Source organism: Fukomys damarensis, unplaced genomic scaffold (genome assembly GCF_012274545.1).
Source record: "Fukomys damarensis isolate Sample0158 unplaced genomic scaffold, DMR_v1.0_HiC HiC_scaffold_16, whole genome shotgun sequence".
NCBI lineage: Eukaryota > Metazoa > Chordata > Mammalia > Rodentia > Bathyergidae > Fukomys > Fukomys damarensis.
Genome location: NW_022900928.1, coordinates 131,079,963 through 131,094,668, shown reverse-complemented (window position 1 = coordinate 131,094,668; position 14,706 = coordinate 131,079,963). Strand labels below are relative to the sequence as shown.

Here is a 14,706-nt window from a genome sequence, read left to right as displayed (position 1 = left end):
TGAGATACATTGTACACGTAGAGAGCCACGCAGGTGGCACTTTTGTCATGGCAGGCATTGCTGAATGACAACCCACAGAGAGCAAGGTGGCCCTGGAAGTACAGGTATGGGCCAAGGCTGAGGTTTCCCTGAAATCAGTGGCTTTGATTCCATGTCTCCGGTTCCCTCAGCCCTGCCCTCTGCATGTGTTGACTTCGTATCCCAGTTTGTAGAGGAAGAGGAGGCCCTGAACCCACAGTACCCTGCAACAAACTCTTCATTGCTGGTTCCTGGCCAGTGGACTCAAGTGTCCATTTCCTTGGGTCTTCTAGTGATACCATGTGCAACTCAAGGACCAGTGACTATAAACCTCCAAAGTGATATTGGGTGTAAAAGTCACTCTTTCCTGTAATAATCCTACTGGGTTGGACCCTGCCTCCCTTTCACCCGTACTCAAGGCCCGGAAGTACAGGTGCAAAGAAAAGTAAGATGAATGGCTACTCTGTGTCAATCTCTGATTTCTGTGTGTATCTGTCTATCTGTGTGTGTACATCCATATGTGTGCATACGGGTACAGCATGTGTGTACTATGTATGTGTTTATGTTCCTCTTGTAGAATCACCAAGTATTACTCACTAGTTGTTTGCCAAAGCCATAAGGAATCTCTAATTTGACCGTACTAATTAACTTCTTTCTAGATTATACTTGAAAGTCATTTGCAGAGTTCGCATCAACATTACACGGATTTTTATTAGGAGTCGACAGCCCATACAGCTCTCATAAACTTGTAATTCAGATTTGTATGTCAGCACACTGACCAGTTGGGTAATAATTCTAAGCTTTCTTTTATTGTTTCTAATTATAAGCCTGTGTATCAAGATGGTTCATATAAAAATCAAATGTTTATGCAAATAAAAAATGAGGTAGAATCCTGGTACAGCTGAATCTAATGTAATTATGGCCTTGTGGTGGTTGTTTTTACAAGGTCTTGATTTGTGATCCCATCTATCATTGAGCAAAGTACTCAAAGTAGTCTAGACAATGTGGTTTGGATATATTTGCTTTCGTACTTGGAAATAGGCATGCAGATAACTTTCCAGTGGGCCATTTGAACATCAGCAGGAAAGAATCCTGGAAATCTTAGACTTTGCTTAGCCCACTGTCCTTGTGTGCAAAATATGTCACCGGGTTTAAGTGATGTTCACAAATATTCCCAAAGAAACAGTAATTAGATGATAGCAAGTTGACTGCCAGGTCTTCTGAACCAAGATGGCACAGTTTCACTGGCGCGTCCAGGCTGCCTTCTTCAGCACAAAGATGTTCAGAGACCTCTGGGGCTCCCATGAGTGCCCACAGCTTCTGCTGTCTTGTTATTAAGCATTAAAGAGTGAGGAGAGAGCTGACCCAAACCACTTTTGTCCATAGTCCTTCAAGATCATTTGCTAAATTTCAGGATTTGCTTTTACAGTTGAGACTAATAAAGGAAGCCACAAATACATGTATTTTTTGATACCGGAGATCAAACTCAGGACATTGCATTTGCGAGGCAGGTATGGTGCCACTCAGCTAAATCCCTGGCGCTAATCATATTTTTAATGCATACCTGGCACCCACGCTGAGGTAGTGAGCTAATTGTGAATGAAATATGTCAGATAAGTAAGCAGGACAGCCTAAGTACCGGGTTGTGCCTGGTTTTCAGGAGGTTGTTTTCTATGCTCACAAGAACAGCATTTGTAATCACTGTTATAAAAATGAGTCACAGAGTTATTATGTCTTGTACCAACTAGTATAAAATAATATTTACAGAATTATAGGCTTGCAATGACAGGCTTCATCTAAGAAGGGCATGTACAGTGCCAATGCAAAGGGTGTGTCTTTTGTCCCAGTAATTCCACCTCTAGGAAATCTTCCTAGTAGACATTCAAATATTCAAGGGCATTTAGGCTTTTTTATTTTCACTGTAGCTCAAATTTTAAATATTAAGCTGTTTACAAGAGAGAACAGATTGGCTTCCTCATACTACAGAACAGTGTGCTATGATTAGGACAAATGTTTACAAAATTATTAGGGTATTAGTATCTTATGACTGGCATAACAGACTACTACCAAGTGGGTGATTTAAACTATGTTCTGTTCACTTGGGAAGGCCAGAAGCACAGTCAAGATGTGACAGGGCCATGATCCTTCTGGAGATTCTGAGAAGAAACCCTTCCGTGTGTGAAAATTCTCTGGCACCATCCTCATATGCAGAATTTTCCAAAGAAATCAAGGTGAGTCTGCTGCCCAGGGTGTGGGCCTCAGCCAGACCGGGTTTGCAAAGGGGTCAAGGGGAAGAATCTTTGGAGAGGAGACTGGAGAAGAGATCTGCTGTGTGTGAGCCCACCCCTGGGGGAAAGGCTAGGGGATGGGAGGTTCAAGGGATACTGAAGACTTGTGACTGATTTGCAACTGAGATGGAGAAACTGAAGAGGACTGGAGTCCTGCTGCCAGTAGGAAATTGAGGGGAGAAGAGATGGGCTATCCCAGGGCCTTGGAGGCAGAACCAAGAGAGGGTGCTCTTAGGGGTTGGGGCCTGCCTGTCCTGGGTTTGTCAGGACAAGTGACACACGGCCGTTTCCTGGGACCAGACCTGGTTTAACAGAGAGAAAGCTGGTATATTAATTTCCCAGGGCTGCCATGACAAGGTACCTCAAACTGGGGGCTAAACAAGAGCAGCTATTTATTCTTTAGGCCAAAAATGTGAAATGAAGGTGCTGGCAGGTTGCTCCCTTCTGGAGTGTCCAAGCTGGCCTGTGTTCCATGACTCCAACCTACATCCCGGTGGCTCCAGCCATCCTTGCCATCTGTTGGTGTGTCAGCCTGGAAATCCAACCTCTGCTTCCATCCTCATGGTCCTCTTCTCTCTGTTCCTTAGTCTCTGGTTTCTTTTCTTCTAAGGACAGCAGTTGCTGGAGTGCAGCCCACTCTGATTCAGTATGACCTCATCTTAACTATCTGCAAAGATCTTGTTTGCCAAAAAATATGTCACACTGAGTTTTCGCACGGATATGAGTTATGGGGAGACACTGTTCAACCCAATACTAGATTGAGTCCATTGTGGCTGTGTGAAAGGATGAGAGACCAAGAGAAGGAAGGAGGCATGCAGGAAGATGGCTCAGAGGTGAGCACGTACTCAGAGGGATGTTGTGGGATGGGGCTGAGTTTGTTCAGGGCCAACCAAAGGCATCCCAGGAGGAGAAAGGAGCACAGTGCAGTTCTACAGAGCTCTGTATGGAAGCACCAGCTTTACTCTGCCAGGCTTAGGGTACCAATGGGCCCAGTCCACCAAAAACTGTCCAGACCCTTACCTCCACCTGCAAGGTGTAGATGAAAAATGGAATCAGGCCCCTTCCCTGTGGGAGGCTAAGCCCTAAATGCATCTGAGAAGAGGACCAGCGAATGTAGGGATGCACAGTTTAGAGTGCTGACTGTGTCACAGGAAGTCTGCTAATTTGCATCTACCAGCATGCACTACACATATGCCCCCGGCATGGCATCATCCTAGTTAAAAAAGTGAGCTTATTTTAGGGTTGAAGTTGACCACTGAGCTTGCCGTCACCTGAGCAGAGTCATGACCAGCCAGCATTTTTATTCTTTGTTTAAAGGAACATTTCCACATGAGAGTGTTTATAGAACAAAAGAAACAAGTATGTTTTATGAATTATTGGAGCATATTTTTTTCATCTAATGGTTCCTTTTTACAATGCATTTTGTTGACCCTCTGAGTATGTCAGTGCAGGAGCTACCTTGTAAAGTGCCGGACTGGAACTTTCCTGATCCAGTGCATGATCTGCAGTGGGAAGTAACGCCCTCCTCTGTTTTCTGAGGCACCAGAAATGTCAGGCTGGGTGATGTCTCCAGGACCCCTGGAGAAGGGGAAATAAGGAAGGGGAAATGGAGCAAAAAGAGGAGAGGAGAGGGCTGAAGCAGGCAGGTGGCTTTCACAGTCCTGCAGAGCTCTGCTTTGAAAGAAATAGCAACAGCCTTTCACAGGATGACACACCTTTTCCAATTTAACCGTGACCTAGTTACTGAAACCTGGCAAAAATACCATGCCTTGCTCTCGGCACTGCACACAGAGGGCCCTGGTAGTTCACGGAGCTGTGCTTAGCAAATCCTGCCACCTAGTGCCCTGGGCCCAGCATGTTCTATAGCAGCTGGGAGCCAGCCCAGAAAAATCAGCTTTGTTTTCCTCCCCCTCACCTCCTCCAGGCTGCTCACAAGGCCATTACCTGGTTCAGAGAAAAATAAGGCTCAGGTTTCTTACCTGTTCTTTTAGTTTGTTTGCCCTTCTGAAGTAGATTTCATTTGGCTTTTGAGAATGCCAATTTTCTGTTGAGTGCCAGCCGAGGGAGTGTCTATTTGGATATCAAAACAAAGAATGCCAGGGTCCCAAGCAAGGGGAAACTTGGAAGTACCCCTACTCCTGTCTAGTGTCACAAGCTAAAAGCCTCAGACCTTCAGTCTGGAGGGGAAGAAAGCAGACACACAAGAGGGAGAGTTTAACAGGGTCCTGTGGATTAAAGGAATTCCCTGTCTCCTCCTGCACAGGGTCTCTGCAGTAGTCTCAGAGGACCAAGTTTCCTGGATTGGCTTGGGAGCCACTAATGGATGTGGACAGATGGGCAGGTGGGCTGAAAAGTGAGCCTGCAGTTGTTTTATAGGAAGCAAATGGTCATAGCATCTGATAGCCAAAGAGGCCCATTGAGACAACAGGGTGGCTACATCCTCCCCACTGGTATCTGTTCAGAGAACTCTGCTTATTAATGTTTTCTTTTTTTCCCCCAAGGGGTGAGAACGCAGATTTCAGAGAGAAGTGAGTACTGATTTTGCCTCCTACCTGTGAGGAGATCTGTTTGCCTCACGCTATCCTCATTGGTAATGGGCACTGAGGTTATTTAAAGAATGAAACAATATAACACAGGCAGAGTGCCTGGGTGGGCTACAGCATTCAAGCTGCCTGCGTGGTTTGACTGTAGGTACCGTGTCAAACTGCATGATGCCACCCTCGGCCCCAAAGGAGCCCCCATCCTCATCCCCAAGTCTGTGCATATACAACAGTGTCTTCTAGGGCCGCCATAAACTAGCACAGACTTGATGACTCAAGCAACAGAAATCCATTTTCTTACCTACTTGGAGGCTGGAATTCCAGGATCAAGGTGTCAGCAGCTTAGGACCATTCTGAAACCTCTTTCCTTGGCTTGCAGGAAGCTGCCTTCTCACTGTGTCTTTCCAGTGTCTTTCCTCTGTTCATGTCTGTGTCCTAGTCTCTTCCTCTTCTTGTAGGGACACTGGCCATGTTGGGTTATAATCCTGTTTGTACATTAATTACCTCTGTAAAGGCCTATTTTCAAAACCAGTCTCAGTCTGAGAAACCAGGGATTGGAATTTCAATGGATGAGCTCTGGGGGAGCACAGTTCAGTTCGTAGCACATCCCTTCCACAGTAGCAGGGATTTGTCAAGTGTTGTCAAGGATCTTGAAGTGCAGGTGATCCTGGATTACCCAAGTGGATTCAGTGTAATCATGAGGGTTCCTGATATGAGGGAGGGAAAAGGGCAGGGCCAGCGTGAAGACCATGTGGTGAGGGAGGCAGAGTTTTGCATTTTGAGGAGGGAGATGGAGCCACAGGCCAGGAAGCGCAGGTGGCCAGAGAAGCTGGAAGCAGCAGGGGGACACATTGTCCTCCGCAGCCACCAGCAGGAAGGCAGCACTGCCAGCACCTTCACTCAGGCCCAAGAAGAGCATGTCAGATTTACATCCTCCAGAGCTGTAGGATCCGATGTTTGCATTGTGCTAAGGCACTGAGTTTGCTCCCTGTCCCCACACAGGCATAGCTTGGCATCACGCCACACTAAAGGGAAATATTTATCACAACCGATGGTCCACATTGACACGGCATCGTCCCCCAAAATCCATGGTTTACAATGAGGCCCATGCTTGATACTGTGCATTCTCAGTTTGAAGAAATATGCGAGGACATAAATCTACCGTTGTAATGCAACGTAGAGAAGTTTCACCACCCTGAAAAACCCCAGTGTTCTGTGTGCTACTCCCTCCCTCCCAAGAAAGTGAAAAGCGCTTACCATTCTCCAGGCTTCAGTTTTGCCCCTTCCAGAATGTCATCTAGTTGAAATCCCAGTGTACCTTTTCAGATGGGCTTCTTTCCTGCAGCAGCAGACATTTAAATTTTCTCCATGTCTTTCTTGGATTGAGGGCTCCTTTCTCTTTAGTGCTGAATAGTATTTCATTCCCCAGATGCACCCCAGTTTATCCAGTCTCCCACAAAGGGACCTTGGCTGCTTCCAACTTTGGACAGTTACGAATGAAGCTTCTGGAAATATCTGTGAGCAAATTTTTGAGTGACTGTGTTTTAGATTCATTTGGCTAAATCCTGAGGAATACAATTGCTGAACCACAAGGTAAGAGTATGTTTAGTTCTGTAAGGAACTTCCAGACTGTCATCCAGTGTGACTGTACCGTGGTGCATTCCCACAGCAATAGACTGAATTCCTGTTAGGCCCCTTCTCACCGTCAGTTGGCAGTTTTGGTTTCAGCCACTCTAGCAGATGTGCATTAGTATCTCGTTATTTTAATTTGCAATTCTTTAATGACTGACGATGTTGAATATTTTTCATATGTTTATTTGTCCACTGTATATCTGCTTCGGTGAGATCTGCATACATCTTGAAGTTGAGTAGTGTCTTCCCTGGCACTCTTCTTATCCTTCAACACTGAGTTATCTGTTTTGGATTATTTGTATCTCCCTGAAAACTAAAATCAGTATGGATCTCCACAAAATAACTTTCTGGGATTGTGTTGAATCTGGTTTACTGAGGAAAAACTGACATCTTGACAGTACTTTGATATCATTCACGAGAATGTTGTAGTTTTCCTTCAGTAGACCTTCTGTGCACTATATTAGATTTATACCTTTCCATTTTGGGGTGCTGATACCAGTGGTAATGTGTTTTTAGTTCCACTTCATGTTCATTCTTGGTATGGAGTCAGATGATTGGCTTTTGCACATCACCCTTGCTCTGTCATTTATCAATCTTCAGAGTCTTTTGTCAGTTCATTCAGATTTGCTTTTGTCTTCCATAAAAGGTTGTTCAGTAGCGTTCACCAGTGAACACATCTAGTAGGTTCCTATTTGGAAAGTTATTGATTCAGTTTCTTTAATAGACACAGACCTATTCACATTGTCTATTTCTTTATGTAAACTACACCATGTAAGGCATTGCTCTGTTTCATCTAGGTCATCAAATTTGTGGATGTAAAATTTTAATAGTATTCACTTATTATCCATGTGACGTGGGAGCTGTCACAATGTCCTGTCTTTCATTTCTGATACAGGCAACTGTGTCCTTTCGCTCTTTTACTTGTTGGCCTACCTGGAGGTGATCAATTTTATTGACCTTTTCCAAGAGCCAGTATTTGGCTTCATTGATTTTTCTCTGTTTATTTCCCATCTTTAATTTGATAATTTTTGCTTTACTCTTTATTATTTTTCTTCCATTTACTTGGGATTTAATTTGCTCTTCTTTTTCTGGTTTCTGAAGGTATAAGCTTAGATTATTGACTTAAAGTGTTTCCTCTCAATTTTATGTGCATTCATTACTTCTAGGGTTCCTCCTAAGCACTGCCTTCACTGCATGCAGCGAGCCTTGATACATTGTATTTTTATTTAGTTATAAATATTTTCTAAAATTACTCTTGAAATTTCTTCTTTGGGCCATATGCAATTGAGAAGCATGTCATTTAATCTTCAAGTATTTTGTCAGTTTCCAGATATCTTTCTGCTGTAGATATCTAGTTTAATTCCATTCTGGTGGCCTGAGAGTAAATGTGCAATTTCTGTGCTGCTTTAAATTTGTCAAGGTGTGTTTCATGGCCCAGAATTTGGTCTCTTTGGGTGATCATTGCGAAAGGGACGTGTAATCTGCAGTTATTGAACAAAGCAGCCTGTAGATGTCAATTATGTCCAGGTGATTGATGGCACTGTTGAATTCAACCATGTGCTTACTGATTTTCTGCCCACAGAATTTATATCTGATAGAGGGATATTAAAGCTTCTGATTACAATAATGGGTTCATCTGTTTCTCCTTGCATCCTATCAGTTTTTGCCTCTCAGAGCTTGAAGCTCTGTTGTTGGGAGCATACACATTAAGAAGTATTTTGTTTTCTTGGAGAACAGACCCCTTTATCATCAGTTCATTCCCCTCTTTATCCCTGATAACTTTCCCTGCTTGGAAGCCAGCTCCTCCTGAAGTTAATACAGCCATTCTTGCTTTCCTTTGATCAGTGTCAGCATGGTACAGCTTTCTCTGAGTCTTTTAATTTACATAGGTCCTTGTATTTAAAGTGGGTCTTTTTGTAGAGAAGATATATATTAGTTCTTGTTTTTTTAATCTACCCTGAAAATGTCTGTCTTTTAATTTGGTGTATTTACATAGTTGATGTTTAAATGGATTATTGATGTGGTTCGATTAGTATGTTTACTTTCATTATTGTTTTCTACCTGTTGCCCTTGTTTGTTGTTCCTATTTTTGTCTTCTACATTTTTTCTTCTTTTGGGGGGGGTTTCAGTTGAGCATTTTATATAATTCTATCTTCCTCCCTTATTTTTTGGTACCGGGAGTGAACTCGGAACCTTGTGCTTGCGAGGCAGGCGTCGGCGCCACTGGGCTAAATCCCTGGCCCTTTCCTCCTTTTCTTAGTGTATTTCTTTTTGTTACAATTTGCAGTGATTGCCCTAGAGCTTGCAGTATACATTTGTGACTAATCCTGCTTCCAAATAACACTTATTTCCTCACATATAAGGTAACACTTTAATACCTTTTAGTAATTGATTATGTATTATTATGATATAAAAGATTTTTGATTTCTCCCTCTTGTTTCTGTGTGATTGTTTCCATTCATTGTATTTTCACATAGGCATATAATATGTTAGAATGCATTGTCACTATTATTATTTGGAACTAATTGTTGTCTTTTAGACTAAATAAAAATGAGAAAAACATGTTTTCACCTCTTACTATTTCTTAACGCTCTCCAGGTCCTTATGCAGATCCAAGTTTCTGACCTATAATTTCCGTTTGTTGGAAGAATATCTTCTGACATTCCTAGCAAGGCAGGACTCTTGGCAGCAAACTTCATCATTCTTTCTCTCTCCCTCTTTCTCATTTGTTCTCTGGCCATGTGACATCTCCACTCACCGGACGTGTTGAGGGCCTCCCCAGTCCTTCATCTAGTGGTGAGCTACCTGTTTAACAACCCTTCAGATTTGGGACTGGCCGCTCAGACTTGCTGTTAGGTACATCTTGTTCATTGAGCTTCAGTGTCTTTTTTTTTGTACGGCATACTTTGTTTATATAGCACTGTAATTGTTGCTGATCATACCATATGGTATAATACTGTAGTTTTATGTTCTGTTATACCTTACAGGGCTGCGCATGAGAGTTATGCAAATAAGAGCAAAGTCATCAAGTTGGAGTCTCCTTGGACCATCTCTTTGTTTAAGTGTTGTAACATATATATATATATATATATACTATATACAGTTCCTCCATCACTGACCAATTCAGTTAATGACCTTGTCGCAGACATAGGACTCAGCCATGAAACAGGGAATGTATGTTCTCCCCACCTCTGGAACCATGAGTCAAATAAAGTTCTATCTTTAAAATTTATCCACTGCAGTATTCTGTTATAGTAGTGGCGATGAACTAAGGTGCTATAACATAAATCTGACAATTCCCACATTCCGGATGTATCTACTCTTCTTTTCATAGTGTTCAGTCTCTTCAACATGCATGTTTTTTTTCCTTTTAGTATGCCTTGTGATTTTTCTTCTTTTTTATTTTTTAATTTTTTTGGTACCAGGGATCGAACTCGGGCCCTTACGCTTTCGAGGCAAGCAGCGGCACCACTGAGCTAAACCCTCGGCCCTACCTTGTAGTTTTTCTGAAAGGTAGACAAGATGTACATGGATGGTGTTTTCTGCAAGGACCTGGTAGAAGTTCTAGAGGTAGAGCTCCATTAGCGTCAGAGTACCTGTACCTCTGACTGGGGCCTCTTGGAGTTTTTGACTCTCAGACTTATCTACCTTGAGCTTACAGAAGTCTGTGAATTGTGATCCTCTGTATCCACTGATCTATATCCCCCATCTTTGGGGGTATCAGTTTTCCCTGTGACCCCATCTTTCTGGCAGATCTAAGAAGTTGTTGATTTTTCAGTCTGTACAGCTTTCTTACTCTTACAGAGTAGTGACTTCTAAGCTTCTTACATGAAGGACCAGATTATTTTTTATAAAAGGAATTTTCCCCTGGTCAACTGTCAGAGGGTTCAGGCAGGGGGAACGTATTAGCAAACAAATTATTGATCGAAAGGCTGATCATTAACTGTATTAATATGGCCACATTCAAATAGTATTTTGTGAATGAACAGAGATCTTTTGAAATAAAATAGAACTGCATAACCAACAGCACAAAACCACAGGACAGTGGAGGTAATATTCAGCTCATTTTAATTCTAATTTTAGAAGCAGCACAAAGTAACTGTTTGCGCCTTTGCAGAATTTAGATCACTGGGAGATAACGACTGGTGCAATCTACCACCAAGGATGGAAAACGTGAAGCCATTCATAAGTATCAGGACCCCTCATCACATCCCATGTTACGAGGCTGTTGAAATGCAAGTAGGGAGATAAACACACCTGTGCAAGGAGACCATCAACTCTAGGGGCACTCAGGGTGGTGCAGAGGGCCTTACAAGGTTGAGGGTGCAGATGAAGGCGGACTCAAAAAAGGGGATGCGAAAGAGTGTGGCCTTGGGACAAATTTGCACACTCAGTCAGTTGGTTGGAGAAATCTGGGGTCTCAGACCTGCAGCTTTGCTCACTGACCACTGCTGTACTGTGTGCCTGAACATGGTTGGCAAACCCATCAGGATGAGCAGGTTTGGGTAGCTCTTCTTCCTCTGCCTGTTGGCCTCTCCAGAAGGACAGGTTCTCACTGGGGAATCCACTGTTTGCAGAGAGAGATGGGGAGCAGAAGGAAGGGATTCGTGGTGAGAGTCCAAAGACATGGGAGCAGCGCCTCTACTGTCCTGGACATGAGGTAGCCCCGGACATGGGATGTGGGGGTGCCTCTCAGAGTTCATGAACTTACTGGAGAGTGCACTGTCACTGCTGTGTGTACAAAATGCCTCATCATGCCTGTTTTGAACCAACTGTGTCCCCTCCCACATTCATATGTTGAAGCCTGCATTCCTAGTGTGGTGTTTAGAGGTGGGGTCTTTGGGAAATAATTTGGCTTAGATGAGATCATGAAGGTGGGGCCCCATGATGGGATTAATGTCCTTCCATTAGAAGAAAAAGAAGAGACAATTATAATAAAGAGAAGCCTTGCTTTCTCTGATGTGTAAAGAGCTACCTGTAAGTCCCAAACTGAGAACCCTTATTAGGAGCTAAATCTGCCGACAACTTGCTCTTGGACTTGGTTTCCCAGACTCCAGAATGACAAGGAATAAATACCCATTGTATAAGCCCTTTGGCCTTTGCTGCCTTACAGTAACCCGAACAGACTCAGACATCACTGCTGCCCCTGCCCCTGTGTAGCCCGTCAAGCCCACTGCAGTTTACCCCAGTAAGAAATTTCCTATGCTTTAGACCAGAAGCCACAGCCGCTACCATAGCAACAGCATCACTACTTGCAGCTTCTGCTTGGACTTCAACCTCAGCCTGCCCAGCCAGATATGTAGGCGGGCCATCTCCTCCCCCAGATCCTCCCTCTGGCCCAAAGTCTGATCTGACGGGGATGCCGAGAGAACAAAGCAAGCAAGAAGGGATGGTCTCTGAAACGCAGAGATGACCAATCTATTCGTTTGAAAAGGAACTTACTTGAAACCCAGGTTCATTTTAAAAGAACAGAAAAGATAAAACTTGGCATCTCTGCAGTAGGAAACATTCTATAGAGCAGTTTCTACCTTGACCCTTCTGTACTTCTCTTACATGCACTCTCCATGGCCCCTGACATCCTATAATACCTGAAAAAATGAAGCAACATGTTGTCAAATGTGTATAAAATTACTTGTGAGCAGAATCAAACCTTTTGCTGTCATCTGGAACATAACAGCCTAGGAATCTTTGTCCAAACTTGAGGGCACTGCCAGATTTCTGGGCTGCAAAGGTCCCAGAGGTGATGAGAACCGACTGCCCAGCTTTTCCCACGCACAGTGACCTGGGAAGGGAGGAGCAGTGTGGCGTGTGACATACTGGCAACAAGTCAGGCCACACTGAGGCCTGCTAGTGATGGAGAACAAGGAAGAACATCAAATGTTTGAACTCTGGGCAATTTTTAATCTTCAGCTATGAAGAGACAAGAGAGTAAACACTGTCTATCCAGGTGCACATTCCTAGGGCTGCGCTCAATGCTTCTGATGACGCTGCAGGAAGAAAGTCGCACCTGCATCTGGAGAGAGGCCAAAGCCTTCCTGGTGCACAGCTTTCTGGTGGCACTATGACATTTTTATGGAAACTCAATCACTGTTTGTCTTGTACTGAGATTTCTGCCGAGGTTAGAGCCAAGAGAGAAATAGTGCTGACCATATTCCCCAACCCCAGCGTGGAGGGCAGGTGTGCATCACTCAAACAGAAAACCACACGGTTGCTTTGTTTAATGGCAAATTAATCACCGAAGGTCTAGCCTGGCGGGATCAGATCATGTTTGTTCTCAGAAACAGCCTGAGCTGCGGGGGCAGAGCGCATGGTGACCATGGCCTCCATGAACCTTCATGATGCCTCTTTGCTGGCAACAGCAGATGTGCTCTACACACACACACACACACACACACACACACACGCATGTGCACGCAGGTTGTGCTCACTGGTGTTCTCTCCAAAAGGAAGTGGAAGAAATGTGTTCACAGAGAGCATCGGAGAGATCAGCAAAGATTGGCGAATTACAAAGATGTGTAAATTAATATATAAGTTAGAGTTGTGCAGCTAATATCTTATTCTGACCATAAAAGGAGTACACCTGATTTCCATGGGTTTTGTTTGTTTGTTCGTTTGGTACAGGGGATCAAATTTGGGACCTTGTGCTTGCGTGCGAGGCAGGGGCAGGAACCACTGAGCCAAATCCCTGGCTCCATGTTTTTGGTTTATTCTTGCTAAGTTTATACATGATATATCTTGGTTCTTATTTTTGCCCTTCCCATACTCTCCCTTCAACCCCTCCACTCCTCCTTATTTGCAAAGACATTTTTTTCTGTTTTTTCTTTCTTTTCTTATATTTTTCCTTTCTTTCCTTTCCCCTACTCCCTTCCAATTCCCCTTCCCCTTCCCCTTTGGACCTTTTCTTCCTATTTCATGTTATCTACTACACATTTTGATCCTCATTGACGTTTTCAGTTTCTCACACCAGAGAAACAATTGGTATTTACATTGTGTCCTATTTACTTCACTTAATAAATTCCATGGGTTTTAAAGGATAAAGTCTTTTATTTGATAGAATGTGGTGGGTTGAGGAGAATTGTTGCCTAGAAAGTGTAAGGATAGAAGGAATTTTCCAACACCAAATACAAATGAAGGCAACACAAAAATAAATAAATAAACACACACAAAAAAAACCCACTTCTGAATGTTGACATAAACATTCTAAATGAAGCGGTGGCATATTTGAGGAGTAGTAAGCTGTGGTCAAGTGTAGTTAGTCCAAGAGTGCAAGGATGGGTTAATATCAATGATTTGTTAAAATAATTAACTCTTCTGTGTCATCAAAGAGTTTCAATATATTTGATAAGACTCAGTATACATTTATGTCTTAAACTCTTAAGAAAAAAAGAATAAATATAATCTTATGCTTATAAATACAGATAGATACCCCTTACACAAACCCAGAAATCGGCTTTCTCCTTAATGGAGAAGTTGTCAGAACGATTCCTTAAAATGCTGTCAAGTGGGGAAGAAGACAAGGACGTGTATCACTTTCCTGTTATTGTTAGAATGTGCTCATCAAAGAAAACGGGGAAAGGGAGAAGTGACATTTGAAAAGTGGGAAAAAAAGGAAAATTAATGTCATTTGCAAAGAATGTGGTTGCCCCATGCAATATTCAGAGAATCAACCAAAAACCCATTAGCAGTAATATGAAAATTTATCAGAAAGCCCCAAAGCTCATGTAGGTTAGTAAATTTATAATGAGAAAGGATCGCACCACCACCACCACCAATAACAACAACTACAACAAATGCCAAAATAAATCTAAAAGGAAATATGCAGAACACATGTAATAAGATTCTTAATTCTTTGAAGGGACATTAAAAAAGCCTTCAGCAAGTAGAACTGTAGTCCTATGGAGTGAAACTCAAAAATGTAAAGATTTCAATTTTTCCAAGTCAATCTATAAACTTGATATAATTAATTTGATTCAAAACATCAACACAATTTTTTTTCATAATTTGACAAACTCTAACATGAAAATGAAGTAATCTCACAGGAACACCCAGGAGAGACCTGGAAAAGTAAATAGAGGAGTGGGGTGAGGGAAGGAACAGCCTCACCAGACGGTGAAAGCTGCCTGTAGTGGGACAGCTTGCTACTGGGCAGACGCGCGACAGGCAGGGACCCAGGGCTGCCCTCCCCCAGGAGACGGTGTCTTTGGCCGAGCCTTGGAACTGATGTGGGG

At 43.1% G+C, this 14,706-nt stretch overlaps 1 long non-coding RNA gene across 1 annotated transcript; it reads left to right on the top strand.

Annotated features, from left to right (window-relative positions):
- Nucleotides 1-9,529, top strand: LOC104863599. Its single transcript, XR_780615.1, has 5 exons — nt 1-463; nt 678-804; nt 2,126-2,249; nt 6,276-6,439; nt 9,466-9,529. It is a non-coding gene; the product is annotated as an uncharacterized LOC104863599 (long non-coding RNA).
- The last annotated feature ends 5,177 nt before the right edge of the window (nt 9,530-14,706 follow it).